The sequence below is a fragment of the Poromitra crassiceps genome (genome assembly GCF_964638095.1).
Source record: "Poromitra crassiceps genome assembly, chromosome: 1".
Classification (NCBI taxonomy): domain Eukaryota; kingdom Metazoa; phylum Chordata; class Actinopteri; order Beryciformes; family Melamphaidae; genus Poromitra; species Poromitra crassiceps.
The window spans coordinates 123,910,001-123,925,735 of NC_139623.1; positions in this window are offsets into that span (position 1 = coordinate 123,910,001).

Below are 15,735 nucleotides of genomic sequence, written 5' to 3' on the forward strand. Positions count from 1 at the left end.
CCCTGAGTGACGACCTGACCACTGACCCCCCCCTCCAATAAACAAGGCAATACTGCCACTTAGCTGCCAGGATTTGCAACTGCAGTATTTTCTCTGATTGTGACAAAGACGTCAGGTCGTCAGACTCAGACAAAAAATGAAGTTACACACTGACTGAATTATTATCGTTATATAAAAAGTAAATAAAAATACATATATTATACAACACCCGCGACCCGGGCCGCATGTTGTTTATTCTACCCAGATCCGAGCCCGCAAATAAAATGAAGACAAAATAACACCCGCCCCCCGCATTTTTTTGCGGGTACCCGGCGGGGCCCCGCGGAACCCCGACCCGATGCAGGACTCTGGCGCGTCCTTACATAGAGAATGAATTGCAGAAAGACGTTGGCAGCTCCAAAAACGCTATTGGTCTGAATGAACAAACACAACTTAATTTTCCCCCCTTTCTGTTTGGGCTACGCGCATGCTCTCGTAACGGGACAAGCCCCGTCTTTTATTGTCACACGAACACCACAACACATGCATGCGGCCACAACACACTCATGCTGACGGTGGCCGGTGAAAAGTGTCCTCTGCATTTAACCCATCCAGGCATGTCCTTTCCTCCGGGGGGCAGGCCAGGAGCAGTGGTCGCTTTCTCGTACAGCGCCCGGGGACCAACTTCGGATGTTGTCGTCACTGGTCGGATGACGATGACGATCTGATCTTCTGCATGTTTTTAGTGGGGGGGCTACAGTATATACGGAGGAACCCCCTGGGGGAGCACGGGGAGAACATGCAAACTCCACACAGAGAGAAACGCCCTTATGACGAGATACCCCACCTGGGCAGTAGGCACTGAAGATATGGGGGGGAACACAACCACAGCGCCCACAGTGTCCCAGGCGAGAATCGAACTCAGGACCTTCTGACTGTGAGGTGACAGCTCTACCACTGAGCCACCGTGCCCCATACTTTACATTTAGTTCCTGGATGCATTACATTTAGCTCCTGGATGCTTTACATCAGCTCCTTAATACTTTACATTTAGCTCCTGAATGCTTTACATTTAGCTCCTGAATGCTTTACATTTAGCTCCTGAATGCTTTACATCAGCTCCTGAATGCTTTACATTAGAAATGCACCGATCGATCAGCACGTGACCGGAAATGGTCGATTTTCAGCTGATCGGCCGTGACCGGTGACCTGCGCCGGTCAGTCTACATATCCGATTCTGTGTGCCGGTTGGCTCCCCCCCTTTTTCACATGACGTGCGCGCACCCCAAAGCACCGAGACAGGAAGCCACCACATCACACACACGCCGGCATACCCTCCTCATTGTGGAATCTTCTCACCGTCAGTGAAGAAGACAAAGCTCGCAGTTTGTCACACATGCAAGTTGAAAATTGCAAATTGTTGATTGCTCTATTGCTGACAAAAAGTGTGTTATTGTAAGTCGCTTTGGATAAAAGCATCTGCCAAATGAAGTAATGTAATGTAATGTAATGTAAAATAAGCCGTGGACAGAGAGGTGTGGCCGAGTCCCGCTCGGCTGGACTAAGTGTGCAAGGTTTTCTGTGCATGACGATCTTTTTTCGGATAACAGATTTAAAAAAACGCATACGAAATTTCGGACTCTGTGTAAAAACCGCCTGATATTCAGACAGAAGATCGTTAACTCATAACATTGCTGTATTGTGTATGCTTCTATGTACTGTTGACATGTTGTGCTGCCTTCTTGGCCAGGTCACCTTTGTGAAAGAGATCATTGATCTCAATGGGTTTTTAACCTGGTTAAATAAAGGATAAATAAATAAATAAATAAAATAAACTAATTTCCCCTTCTACTCAAGAGGAGTGGTCTGGAGCCAGGCTATAAACTCCTTGTCCATGGATCACATTTTGATGTTCTGTTGCACCGGTTTTCTTTTGGAAAAGTAAATCCATGATAGCTGTGGAATATACTGGCATTTATTTGTTTATATTCATTGTATTTGCACACAAAAATAAAAGCTTGGTCCAATAACCTGCAACACTTTTATTTTGAGATGTGTTTGAGCGAGATGGTCCTACTTCATGCAAATGATGAATTATTACATGAATCTTAATTTTCAAAGAAAGTTACAAAAATGTTTGTGTAAGCTGTCAATTATTGTTCTTAGAAAGAAAATCGGAATGGGCAAAAATCAGTATCGGCAAGTCAGAATATTCAAAAATCGGAAATCGGAACCGGCCAACAAAATGGCAATCGGTGCATCCCTACTTTACAGAAGTTCCTGAATGCTTTACATCAGCTCCTTAATGCTTTACATCAGCTCCTGAATGCTTTACATCAGCTCCTCAATGCTTTACATCAGCTCCTGAATGCTTTACATCAGCTCCTTAATGCTTTACATCAGCTCTTTAATGCTTTACATCAGCTCCTTAATGCTTTACATCAGCTCTTTAATGCTTTACATCAGCTCCTGAATGTTTACATCAGCTCCTGAATGCTTTACATCAGCTCCTTAATGCTTTACATCAGCTCTTCAATGCTTTACATCAGCTCCTGAATGTTTACATCAGCTCCTGAATGCTTTACATCAGCTCCTTAATGCTTTACATCAGCTCTTCAATGCTTTACATCAGCTCCTGAATGTTTACATCAGCTCCTGAATGCTTTACATCAGCTCCTTAATGCTTTACATCAGCTCTTTAATGCTTTACATCAGCTCCTGAATGTTTACATCAGCTCCTGAATGCTTTACATCAGCTCCTTAATGCTTTACATCAGCTCCTGAGTCCTGAATGCTTTACATTGAGCTCCTGAATGTTTACATCAGCTCCTGAATGCTATACCTCAGCTCCTGAATCCTTTACATTTGTGACAGCTCCTGGCGTTTCGACCCGCAAGTAGGCTGAGTCTGAAACTGCAGACTATAAGCTTTCAAATGATGTGTCACACACTGTAATCTGAAAAATATGAAGGAGGATATGCTTATTTGAATGTTCACACTCCGAAAAGCAAGAATCTGAGAGTTGATCTCAAAGTTGGATACATTTTTCACACCTAGCCAGCCAGGTAAGGCGGGAGTGGACAATAGCTCCTCATTTACATTAACCACTCCCAAACCAGCTGTCAGTCTCTCTCAGATGGGTTGTGTGCACTACACAAACCAGTAACAAAAAAAAACACTTCTCTTAAGTTAGGGGTTCTCAAACCCCTAACTTAGGAGGAGCACCTGAAGGCACCACACGGTATCCTACGAGCGCCAGTTTTGTGATTGAGGCACATCGCTCATCATTTTTACTTACATTTTTACTTATAATAGCGCTACACAGAGCTGAATTCTTTGTTATCAAAGCAGAACTCTCTTAAATTAATCCTATTTCGGACTGCCTGCCCTGTCAGCGGACGTCTGTGGATTAGATCTTGTAACATCGCTGGACGAACGGCTAGCTTGCTAGCTTGGCTGGGTTTGTTTGTAGCCCTGGGCCCAAGCTAGCAGTTAGCAGCCACGCCGGGGCTGTCCTGCTGTATCTGTCACCGGGTACCTCCCGTGTTGGCCTGCCTTCTGCTCTGCTGCGGGCCTGTCCGTCCCCCTACAGGATTCTCCAGCCACGTCGGGCGGCCCTGGCTGCGGGCGGCCCTGCCTGTCAACCTCCGCAGCCGGAGCTACGTCAGCTAAGCTAGTAGCCTACTAGCGCCCCTCGGCTCCCAGCCGACATCGTAAGGAATTCTACAGTCTACTCTTGCTACCTCTATTTTGCTATTACTTTGAACTAACGCCTAAGTGCAGCTGTTGAAGAGACATATATATCTGTGGCCTGGATGAGCCATAGCCAAGAGCCACACCGCTACCCTCGCAAACATCACTCCTGCTGAGGCTAGGCTAGCCGTCTAGCTAGCCTGCTCAAACTAAAGACGCATATCAGAGAAGCTAGCCGTCTAGCTAGCCTGCTCAAACTAAAGACGCATATCAGAGAAGGCACACTCGCCGGAGTGCTGGTGCCCCAGAAAAGACGCTTAACAGTGAATGCGTGTGCTTTACTTCATTGCTAATCCTAGCTGGGTTTGTCTGTAACCCTGGGTCTAGGTATTAGTCTATCAGTCCAGTGGCTAGCTACCAGCTTGCTAGCCTCTACCCACGGCTGCTAGCCGCACCATAGTACATCCAAGTGCTTATCTCTCTTAACTTTATTTTTGTTATCCGATGGCGCCGATTCCGCTATTGTCAGATTGCTCTGGCTGCCATCAGATGAGTCGGAAAATCATTGAATTGGAAAAGCGGATTTCCTTATTATACCAAATTCAAGACGATGAGCGGCTTTTAGACTCTTTGGTCGAGGATGCTTCACGTCTTGTTGAGCCAGACCCACTGGTCAGATCACAGCCTGACCTGGATTTAACAAACCGATACTCTGCACTGGATCCCACCCCCCCAGCCCACCCCTCGGACGAGAAAGGCGGCCACCCGAACAGCAGATCCACGCGCCGCAAGCTGTTGGAGTCTGCAGTAAAGAACCACCACAGACGGAGTACACCCATCGTCCTAGAGCTGCAGTCGCCCACCTGCCCGGAGAGAGGGTCCACCATCGACGCTCCTGTTTCATCTCCCGGGAATGATCCCGCTCCGGCTGCCGCGGATGCTGTCTCGTCTCCCGAGAACGAACCCGGACCTGCTCCCCACCTCCACCCCGGGGGCCACGGTGATGTCTCACCAATCCCGAGGCCGGTCGACACAGCAGGAGAACGGAGGAGCGGAGCCGCACTTGCTGATGTCGTTCCCACCCGCCCCCCCATCATCTCCCCCGTTGCTAATTCTTCCTCATCAGACTTCCCGGTATGTGAAACTCTTATTATTGGAGACTCTATTCTACGTCATGTCTCCGTGGCAGACTGTGAAACCAGATTCCACCCAGGTGCCAAGGTGGCAGACATGAGCGATATGCTCCCGCGGATCATACCTGAGTTATCTCGGGTTAGCACGCTGGTTATCCATGCTGGCACAAATAACGTTGCAGATGGCAAATCTGAACTACTTAAAAACGCGTATACTGACCTGATCGAATGTCTCACTTGGACTGGTAAAGACTATATCATCTCGGGCCCACTGCCGTGTTTATACTCAGGAGACATGAAGTTCAGTCGTCTTCGCCAGCTTCATTTATGGCTTAAAGGGATCTGTGCTTATTGGAATATCCCGTACATTGATAACTTTCTACTGTTCTGTAATAGGCAGGATCTTTTCATCAAGGATGGACTCCACTTAAATAGAAAAGGTGCTAAAATGCTGTCTGCCAACATCAAATCTACACTGGTCTCCTCTAGATGGGAGCCAGACACCAAATGACGGGACTCACATCCAAGCCTCCTAACCAATCAGTCTCTCGCACTCTCTCAGCTCCGGCTTGGGTTACTGTTAAACCCAGAACAGTCATATCTAGACCCATTATCTAGCTATGTATCTTCTAATGCTGATGGCTGTTTTGCTATTACAAATGGCTGTATTAATAATGACTGTTCTGATTGGAATGCTATGTGCGATTCATATAGATTCAAGATTCAAGATTCAAGATTTTTATTGTCACTCCATGGTACAAGTACCACGTGTGAAATTCTTGTGCAGTGGACTCCGTTTACGACATAGTACAAATAGGCAACAGCAATAAGTAATAGGCAATAAGAAATAGGCATCAATAAGCAATAAGACAGCAATAAGGCAATAAGAAATAGGCATCTTATAAGCAATAAGACAAGTCGGTGGCTTATACGACAGTGGCATATTCATTGCACATAGGTGCACATAGGTGCATATAGTATTGCTATGTGTGATTCGTATAATATTGCTATGTGTGAATCATTTAATATTGCTGTTCTATTCCCGTGTATGGTAAGACTGTCTCGCCGCTCTTCAAGACCAAGGGGAGTCACGAAGGGCAATCTGAAAATTATACCCATCTCTCCTGCCCCTTCTGTCCTCTCAAATAGTCCCACTTTATGGTCCATTCAGGAGTTTCATGCTACTTCGGGGCTGAAATTCCTGCATCTCAATGTTAGGAGCTTGCTGCCTAAAATGGATTTTATCAATGTATTAATTAATGATACTTTGCCTGATATCCTTGTCATCTCAGAATCATGGCTCTCTAGTAGAACCCCGGATTCGGATATTTCCATAAATGGGTTTAACCTTTTTAGAATTGACAGGAAGGCTAAAGGGGGAGGAGTAGTGATTTTTGTAAAAGATCATTTAACAGCTTCTGTTCTAACTGCCTCCTCTGTCCCAAAATGTTTTGAGTGTATTATTTTAGATGTCTGTGTCGGGGGCGATATTCACCTTTCAGTAGCTGGTGTATACCGCCCACCCTCCGCACCGAAATCAGCTTTTGAAGATCTCGGAAAAATATTATCCAACTTCACCGCTGGTGAACTGTTAGTGTTGGGTGACCTAAATTCCGATTGGTTATCTGAAACATCTGCCAGTCTGAAACATCTGTGCCTTGAATTAGATCTATCCCAGCTCATCCAACATCCCACTAGACCGAATGTAAAAAATCCATCTAAATCCACTCTCATAGACATCATCCTGACAAATAGACCAGTTAAGTACCCTCTGAGAGGGGTTTTTGCGCAGGGAATCAGTGATCATTGCCCCATAGCTTGTGTCAGATTGACCAAAAGTTTTAAATCTAGTGGTAAGTTTATAAGAAAACGTAATTTTAAATTTTTTTCAGATCAAGCCTTTTTACGTGATTTATTTTATTCTGACCTGGAGAGATCGTGTCTGATTCCTGACCCTGAGTTAGCATTAGATTATTTCTCTTGTGTCTTCAATCTGTTCGCAGATAAGCACGCCCCCTACAAAAAACTGAGAGTAAAAAATCGCTCCAGTCCTTGGTTCTCAGGGGTCATAAAATCAGCATTGCGACTTAAAGACTCCGCTTGGGCAAATGCTAACTCAACTGGTGATCCTGCAGATTGGCTTCACTTTAGGAAAATGAGAAATAAATCCATTTGTATAATCAGAAAAGCCAAAGCGGATTATTATCTAGCTGCTAGCTGTAACACTTCCAACTTCTGGAAAACAGTTCAAACTCTCAAAGCCACACCTAACTCTACTCTCCCCCCCCAGATAAACGTTGATGGTAAAATAATCTCAGACAAACTTAATATGTGCAATACTTTTAACCAGCACTTTGTATCCGCGAGCTATTTGTTTGAGAGGCTCACTGATAACACGGCCCCCTCGACCCCCGCCCCCATTGGTGATCGCCCGCCTCCGCTGGCGATCCCCGCCCCAGTTGGCGACCGACCGCCCTCGCTGGCGACCCCCACCACTGTAAACGAGCGACCACCTCCATTGGCAACCCCCGCCTCCATTAGCGACCGTCCGCCCTCGCTGGCGTCCCCCACCACTGTAAACGAGCGACCGCCTCCATTGGCAACCCCCGCCTCCATTGGCGACCGTCCGCCCTCGTTAGCGACCCCTGCTGGATATCGCCCGCCCCCGCTGGCGATCCCCGCCCCAGTTGGCGACCGATCGCCCTCGCTGGCGACCCCCGCCCCTGTAAACGAGCGACCGCCTCCGTTGGCAACCCCCGCCTCCATTGGCGACCGTCCGCCCTCGTTAGCGACCCCTGCTGGCGATTGCCTGCCTCCGTTGGCGACCCTCGCCTCCGTTTCCGACTCTCCGCCTCCGCCGGTGACCCCCGCCTCCATCAGCGACCGCCCGCCTCTGTTGGCAACTTCTGCCTTCGTAGCCGACCGCCCGCCTCCGATGGCGATTCCCGCCTCCTCAGACGACCGTTTTTCCGACCAGTAAGTAGTCATGAAGTTTATGAGGCTCTCTCCAAATTGAATACCAGGAAATCCAAGGGTGAGGACGACATTCCACCGTTCCTTTTACGCCTTGGCGCTGACCTGGTCGCCCCCTCAATTGCCCATATATTTAATTTAACATTTGTCACGGGCGAGATCCCGGCCATATGGAAAACCGCTCAAGTTACACCCCTCTTTAAAGGTGGTGACTTGAGCGATCTAAATAATTACCGTCCCATTTCTAAATTGTGCTGCCTTGCCAAGGTGCTTGAAACCTTGGCGAATGTACAGCTCCGTGCATTTCTAGATACTTACAACATTCTTCAGCCTCATCAATCTGGTTTTAGACCCGGCCATAGCACGGTCACTGCCACATCCCTTGTTTTGAATAACATTCTGAATGGCCTGGATAGCCGCCAGCACTGTGCGGCTCTCTTTGTAGACCTCTCCAAGGCCTTCGATACAGTAGATCACAACATCCTGATTGCTCAGTTGTCCGCCATCGGATTAGACGACCCCTCAGTCAGATGGTTTACTAACTATCTGACTGGAAGGAAACAGTCTGTAATGGCGGAAAATATCAAATCCATTTCATTGGACGTCGGGAAGGGCGTGCCCCAAGGTTCCATTTCCGGGCCTATCCTGTTCACTCTTTATATAAATAACATTTTTCTTCCTTCTGATCTCTGCAATGTCCATTATTACGCGGACGACACAATCTTATATTGTTTTGGACCCACCCCGGCACAGGCCGTCTTATCTTTGCAGGCCGCTTTTGATTCGTTGCAACGGTCCCTGTTCGATCTTAAATTAGTTTTGAACTCCACTAAGACAAAGTGGATGTTGTTCTCAAGATCTTTAAACAGAAATGATAATTTGTGTATCCGTACGCTTCAAGGCGACCAAATTCAATTAGTCCATTCTTATAAGTATCTTGGTATTTGGTTGGACACCAAACTTTCTTTTCATGTACATGTAGAACATCTCACAAAGAATTTGAGGAGAAAAATCGGCTTTTTGTATAGAAACAAGTCTTGTTTTTCACTATTGGCCAGAAAAACTGTTGTCCAATCTTTGATAATGTCAGTTTTTGATTATGGTGATGTGATTTACATGTATGCCTCTCCATCCGTCTTGAAGCCTCTTGATGCTGTATATCATAGCGCTCTACGTTTTGTTACAGGTGATGCTTTCAGTACACATCATTGTATTCTGTACGAAAATGTGGGTTGGTCCTCCCTGTCGGAGCGTAGAGATCAGCACTGTCTGATATTTATTTATAAAGCATTAATTGGGAAACTTCCACCTTACTTATCCGCACTCCTTTCTTGTAACAGTGGAGGTTATCAAACACGATCGCGGTCCTATATCAGACTGTCTGTCCCACGGGTGCGAACCGAACAAGGAAAGACCGCTTTTTCTTGGTTCGCCCCCAACAGATGGAATGTGCTCCAGGAAAACTTAAAAATTGATAATTTGATCCTGCTTGCTTCTTTTAAAGCACTTTTAGAAAGCATTCCTCGCAAGGTGTGTTCATGTTTTATTTGAAATTATTTAATTATGCTCTTGATGCTTGTTATTGTCTGCTGTGTTAACCTGTAATTTTGTAACTGCTGTATATGTTCTTTGTACACCAGGGCTCCCTTGTAAATGAGAGCTTGCTCTCAAGGGACTCTCCCTGTATAAATAAAGGTAAAATAAAAAAATAAAATAAATAAATAAATAAATAAAAGTGGGGGTCCAGGGACCTTGAGGGTATTCCAGGGGTCTCCAGCAAAATTATAGGCTATATACTGTATATATTTTCACTATAATTCCATCCATAAGTAAGATGGTAATGGGTTTCATGCATTTCTGTAATATAAAAGATCTTATGAAATGGGGGTCTATGGTTAGTGGGGCGGCATAGCTAACCTATCGTTCATTTTGTGATAAAAGCACCAAATTGCAGATATGTCCATAGATATATTCTGAACAAAACTGGATATTGGGGCATCGCAAATTTGGTGGGCGTGGCAGACATTTTCCAAAATGGCCACCATCGATTTGTCTACATTTCCTATCCCAATGAACCCACATGCAATACCAGACATAATATAGATCTTAGTAAGCCTGAGAACCAAATACAAATAGTCATTCAAAATTATATGGACTTTTACAAAGTAATTGGTAATTTCATTATATTATGTGTGCACATTATAGGTCTATTAGTGTGGCTATTCATTTTGTGATAAAAGTAACAAATTTGGCACAGAAATAGTTTAATATATGTAGAAGACATTGCAGATTGGCATTTCTATGACTATTTCCCAAAATGGCCACCAGCCGTAGCTCAACATATGAGACCAATCATTAATTTTGTGATACAAGCACCACATTTTGCAGATGTGTTTATAGATATACTTTGAACAAAACTGGATATTGAGCCGTCACAACACGACATTTTTCAAAATGGTGACCAGCGGTTTGGCAACATTTCTTATCCCATTGGATCCACATACCTTTATTTATCCAGGGAGGACCATTGAGAGCATGCTCTCTTTTTCAAGGACAATTACAACAAATACCACAAATTAAAACAATACAAATCAAGAATAAGAATAGACTGTGGCATATATAAAACAATACAATCACACTCAAACAATGAAAACAATACAAACATATGAAATCACAGGAGCAAACAAATAAGAGGGCTACGTAAAACAGGTGCAAGTCCTATGCAATGCATCCTCAAGTAGCGCTTTGAACGACTCTATAGAGACCAGTTGGTCCAGTTTGAGAGAGTCCTGAAGCTTATTCCATCTATCAGGAGCATAAAAGATAAAAGCGGTCTTACCTGATTCACTATTCATACGTGGAGTGACCAGTCTAATGTGTGTCTGTGAACGCGTCTGATATCTTAAAGCACTAAAACTTAAAAGCGAAGACAAATAGAATGGAAGACGCCCATAGCGCTCCTCCAAAAACAAAAGATGCGTTCATTAAAAGAGGAGCACGTTTAGCTCGTCCTTACATAGAGAATGAATTGCAGAAAGACGCTGGCAGATCCAAAAGCACTTTGGGTGTGAATGTTATGCTGCCTGGTTGTCGGTGAAAGATGCCGTCCAGATTAGCTTCCTCAGTGCATTCCATTTCCTGCCACACTCACTTCATGCCTGCCATAGTAATATATGACACGAGGAGGCATCTCAGCAGCCAATCAAAATGGCATTTGTATGTGTGCATTCAAGGTCCCACTACTTGCTCTCTTGCTGTTTGCCTTTATTGATTCTTAAGTGGCACATAATGCTCTGGGGAGCGCTAAGAGAGTTGTTGAGTTCACAAGTGGGAGGTAACATCATCATGGGATGGAGATGGTTTCTTGTCTGTGATGTGAATAGGGTTCTCAGTAGTCAATAGCATGTGGGTCCCAACCAGTGGGCAAGCCCACCGCCTTCCCTCTGATGATGCGGAAGTGAATTGAAAAGCTGTAGTTCCTCGAATGGCCACTAGGCGTCGGGGGCAGTAGGCATTCCCCCCCATGTTAAAATCCCCGAATTTGTAACAGGATTAAACATCTTTCCAGTGAGGGGCAAAACAGGGTTTTGGTCAATATACCGGTAGCTAATTTCACCTGTCCAGTGGTCGTGCAGCTTGCCGATCACGGACCAATAGCAGCCGGACCTGCGGCTCTGGGAAACTCCCAACTCACATGAGGTGCGGAAGGACTCAACCCATTCCCTCCCACTCTGCTGACGAAAAATCAAGATGATGACGGCCAGTGTTTGAACTCCACCAGGGAGAAGAAATTTAATATGATAGCTACGTCCATATTATTATTGTGCTTGCAGATAGGCAAGCACAATCTTAGAATCTCTCATACTTCTTTATTATTATTGTGCTTGCAGATAGGCAAGCACAATCTTAGAATCTCTCATACTTCTTTATTATTTCTTTCTTTATTCTGTTTTCTTCTGGTCAAAAGTTTGGTTCGCCATTTCTCCTACAGTTTTCACACTACACAGACATGGAAGACATCAAAACGTGCGGCTCATTGAGGAATCGTGTGCATTTGGATTGCTAAGGGTTTCGTTCGCCGGTTTTCGTGATATAGGCGTTAACGTACGATTTTTTTTCCCATTCACTTGAATGGGGTTTCGAAATCGTTGGGATTAAATTAGCTCTAGCTCAGACACCGTATGACCTGCTATTACCAAACTTTGTAGGTAGGTTTACAGAGTCACCTTTTACTCTGTGCGGGAAAATTTTAGTATTTGACCAGATGGTGGCGCTATAACAGCCGTCCTTACGTTTTGGTCCATAACTTTTGAACCGTAAGGGCTACATTCAAAATTCTTTTTTCCCTGGATTCCTTGGGTCATTCCGCATCTGCTGATATAGGCCCCGCCCATTTCCGTCTAACTAGATTTTCCGCCATTTTGAATTTTGTCGAAAAGCGTTTTTTCGCTATTTCTCCTTCAAATTTTACCCGATCTTCACCAAACCACATCACAGAGCGTGTGTGGACTGTCCCGCACAAAACTTATTTTGCGTATTTTTGAAATTCCGCACCGTTGCGATATAATCGACCTCCAAATTTCTGTGGGTGGGGCCTATTTCACAAAGATCGTCCGATGCTAACCAAACTTGGTACAGGTGTGGACAGATGTACTCTGAGCCTATAGGAGAAATATTTTGTCATTTCGCCTCTAGGGGGCGCTATAGCAGCCTTCCTTACGTTTTGGTCCATAACTTTTGAACCGTAAGGGCTACATTCAAAATTCTTTTTTCCCTGGATTCCTTGGGTCATTCCGCATCTGCTGATATAGGCCCCGCCCATTTCCGTCTAACTAGATTTTCCGCCATTTTGAATTTTGTCGAAAAGCGTTTGTTCGCTATTTCTCCTTCAAATTTTGCCCGATCTTCACCAAACCACATCACAGAGCGTGTGTGGACTGTCCCGCACAAAACTTATTTTGCGTTTTTTTGAAATTCCGCACCGTTGCCATATAATCGACCTCCAAAGTTCTGTGGGTGGGGCCTATTTCACAAAGATCGTCCGATGCTAACCAAACTTGGTACAGGTGTGGACGGATGTACTCTGAGCCTATAGGACAAATATTGTGTCATTTCGCCTCTAGGGGGCGCTATAGCAGCATAATAATGAGCCGAAAACACCATAGCATCCAGTTAATACACCCTTGCAACGGCCTAAACACGTCCTAGCTACACATTGCCGATTGGGGCTGTATTGATACTGGATGGGAGGGCGGGGTCTAAGGCAGGGGCGGTGCAAGGGGGGCGGAGCGTCACGCGGGAGCAAGCACAATCAAATTTGCTTCAGCAAATTTAGCCCGTTCTAGTTTCTTTATTCTGTTTTCTTCTGGTCAAAAGTTTGGTTCGCCATTTCTCCTACAGTTTTCACACTACACAGACATGGGAGACATCAAAACGTGCGGCTCATTAAGGAATCGTGTGCATTTGGATTGCTAAGGGTTTCGTTCGCCGGTTTTCGCGATATTGGCGTTAACGTACGATTTTTTTCCCCATTCACTTGAATGGGGTTTCGAAATCGTTGGCATTAAATTAGCTCTAGCTCAGACACCGTATGACCTGCTATTACCAAACTTTGTAGGTAGGTTTACAGAGTCACCTTTTACTCTGTGCGGGAAAATTCCACTATTTGACCAGATGGTGGCGCTATAACAGCCGTCCTTACGTTTTGGTCCATAACTTTTGAACCGTAAGGGCTACATTCAAAATTCTTTTTTCCCTGGATTCCTTGGGTCATTCCGCATCTGCTGATATAGGCCCCGCCCATTTCCGTCTAACTAGATTTTCCGCCATTTTGAATTTTGTCGAAAAGCGTTTTTTCGCTATTTCTCCTTCAAATTTCGCCCGATCTTCACCAAACCACATCACAGAGCGTGTGTGGACTGTCCCGCACAAAACTTATTTTGCGTATTTTTGAAATTCCGCACCGTTGCGATATAATCGACTTCCAAAGTTCTGTGGGTGGGGCCTATTTCACAAAGATCGTCCGATGCGAACCAAACTTGGTCCAGGTGTGGAAGGATGTACTCTGAGCCTATAGGACAAATATTTTGTCATTTCGCCTCTAGGGGGCGCTATAGCAGCATTCCTTACGTTTTGGTCCATAACTTTTGAACCGTAAGGGCTACATTCGAAATTCTTTTTTCCCTGGATTCCTTGGGTCATTCCGCATCTGCTGATATAGGCCCCGCCCATTTCCGTCTAACTAGATATTCCGCCATTTTGAATTTTGTCGAAAAGCGTTTTTTCGCTATTTCTCCTTCGAATTTTGCCCGATCTTCACCAAACCACATCACAGAGCGTGTGTGGACTGTCCCGCACAAAACTTATTTTGCGTATTTTTGAAATTCCGCACCGTTGCGATATAATCGACTTCCAAAGTTCTGTGGGTGGGGCCTATTTCACAAAGATCGTCCGATGCTAACCAAACTTGGTACAGGTGTGGACGGATGTACTCTGAGCCTATAGGACAAATATTGTGTCATTTCGCCTCTAGGGGGCGCTATAGCAGCATTCAGTACCTGTAACACCATAGCATCCAGTTAATACACCCTTGCAACGGCCTAAACACGTTCTAGCTACACATTGCCGATTGGGGCTGTATTGATACTGGATGGGAGTGTGGGGTCTAAGGCAGGGGCGGTGCAAGGGGGGCGGAGCGTCACGCGGGAGCAAGCACAATCAAATTTGCTTCAGCAAATTTAGCCCGTTCTAGTTTATGTCTATGGTCCCAACAGTGGACAATTCTATTTGTTGAGCGTTGTTGTGGATTCAGTATGATTGATCTCTCCATGTTTTCAAAACCTGAATGGAGAAAGGATGGCTGGCTTTGCAGAGTCATTGAAATCCAAAATTTGATTTTGCCACTATACAGGAAAGGCTCCTTCCACCTTTGCAAACTGATTCCTCACCGATAATTACTCTCAACTTTGCTGATCCTCCTCTCTTCTCTCCTGGGTGTGTGTCCTTTCCTGTAGCTGTCTTCCTGGCCACTTTCACTCTCCTGGAATGATTAAATGAAACATTGTGAGCTTGAGGTTGTCATTGCCCTGGTGATTAGACAGACACTTGCATCTTACAAATGGCAAACCCTGCACTCAAACCCTATTCATTGAAATGCATACCTGTATATGTGTCTCAGAGTAGTCATACCTGTATATGTGTCTCAGAGTAGTCTCTCAAGCCAGTATATCTCTTCCACAATCTTCAAATGCTCCAGAGACAGTCTACCATTAAATTATTTAAGTCTCTATCTGGTTAGTTTGGTTGTTACATCAGTCTGGTTAAGGACAGAAACTGTCCTCTATAGGTTAGAATGTGATTTATTTTTTATTTTTTTACTTTTATCTTACTCATTGGTAACTTATAGGTACCAACATTTCATTCTTACTCAGAATTTGAATCCCTTCAAATGCCAGTTTGCCACTGGGTACTTGAGCCAAAATGCCAAAAGTGTCCTCTTTGTACTTTTTTCAGACTTTTTTTTTCCATTCATCGTGGAGGTTTGATTTATCTATTTATTTATTATTAAGGTGTCATGCACATTGCTGTGCCCAGCCCACATGGGCCTACAGGACACACAGAGAATACAGCTGTAAAAACAATGTAATAAAACAATAAAATAAAAACGTCACAGCAACAGTAAAACAACATAAGACGTAAAGCAACACATTGCTCAGACCCACGGAAACAGATCGGTACATCACTCTCCAAACAAAATCTTTTGTCTTTGCTCCCATGCCTGGCAGATAAAGTTTGCAGTGAGAAAGATACCTTTTTTTTAACATAACTCGAGTTTCTCGTAGTCGTCAAACTCAAAAAAGTCAGCATGAATTGAAGACATTTTACTAAAAAGTACGACCCTTGCCTCATCATAAGCAGTACAGTAGAACAAGAAATGAGTCTCGTTTTCAATTTCCTG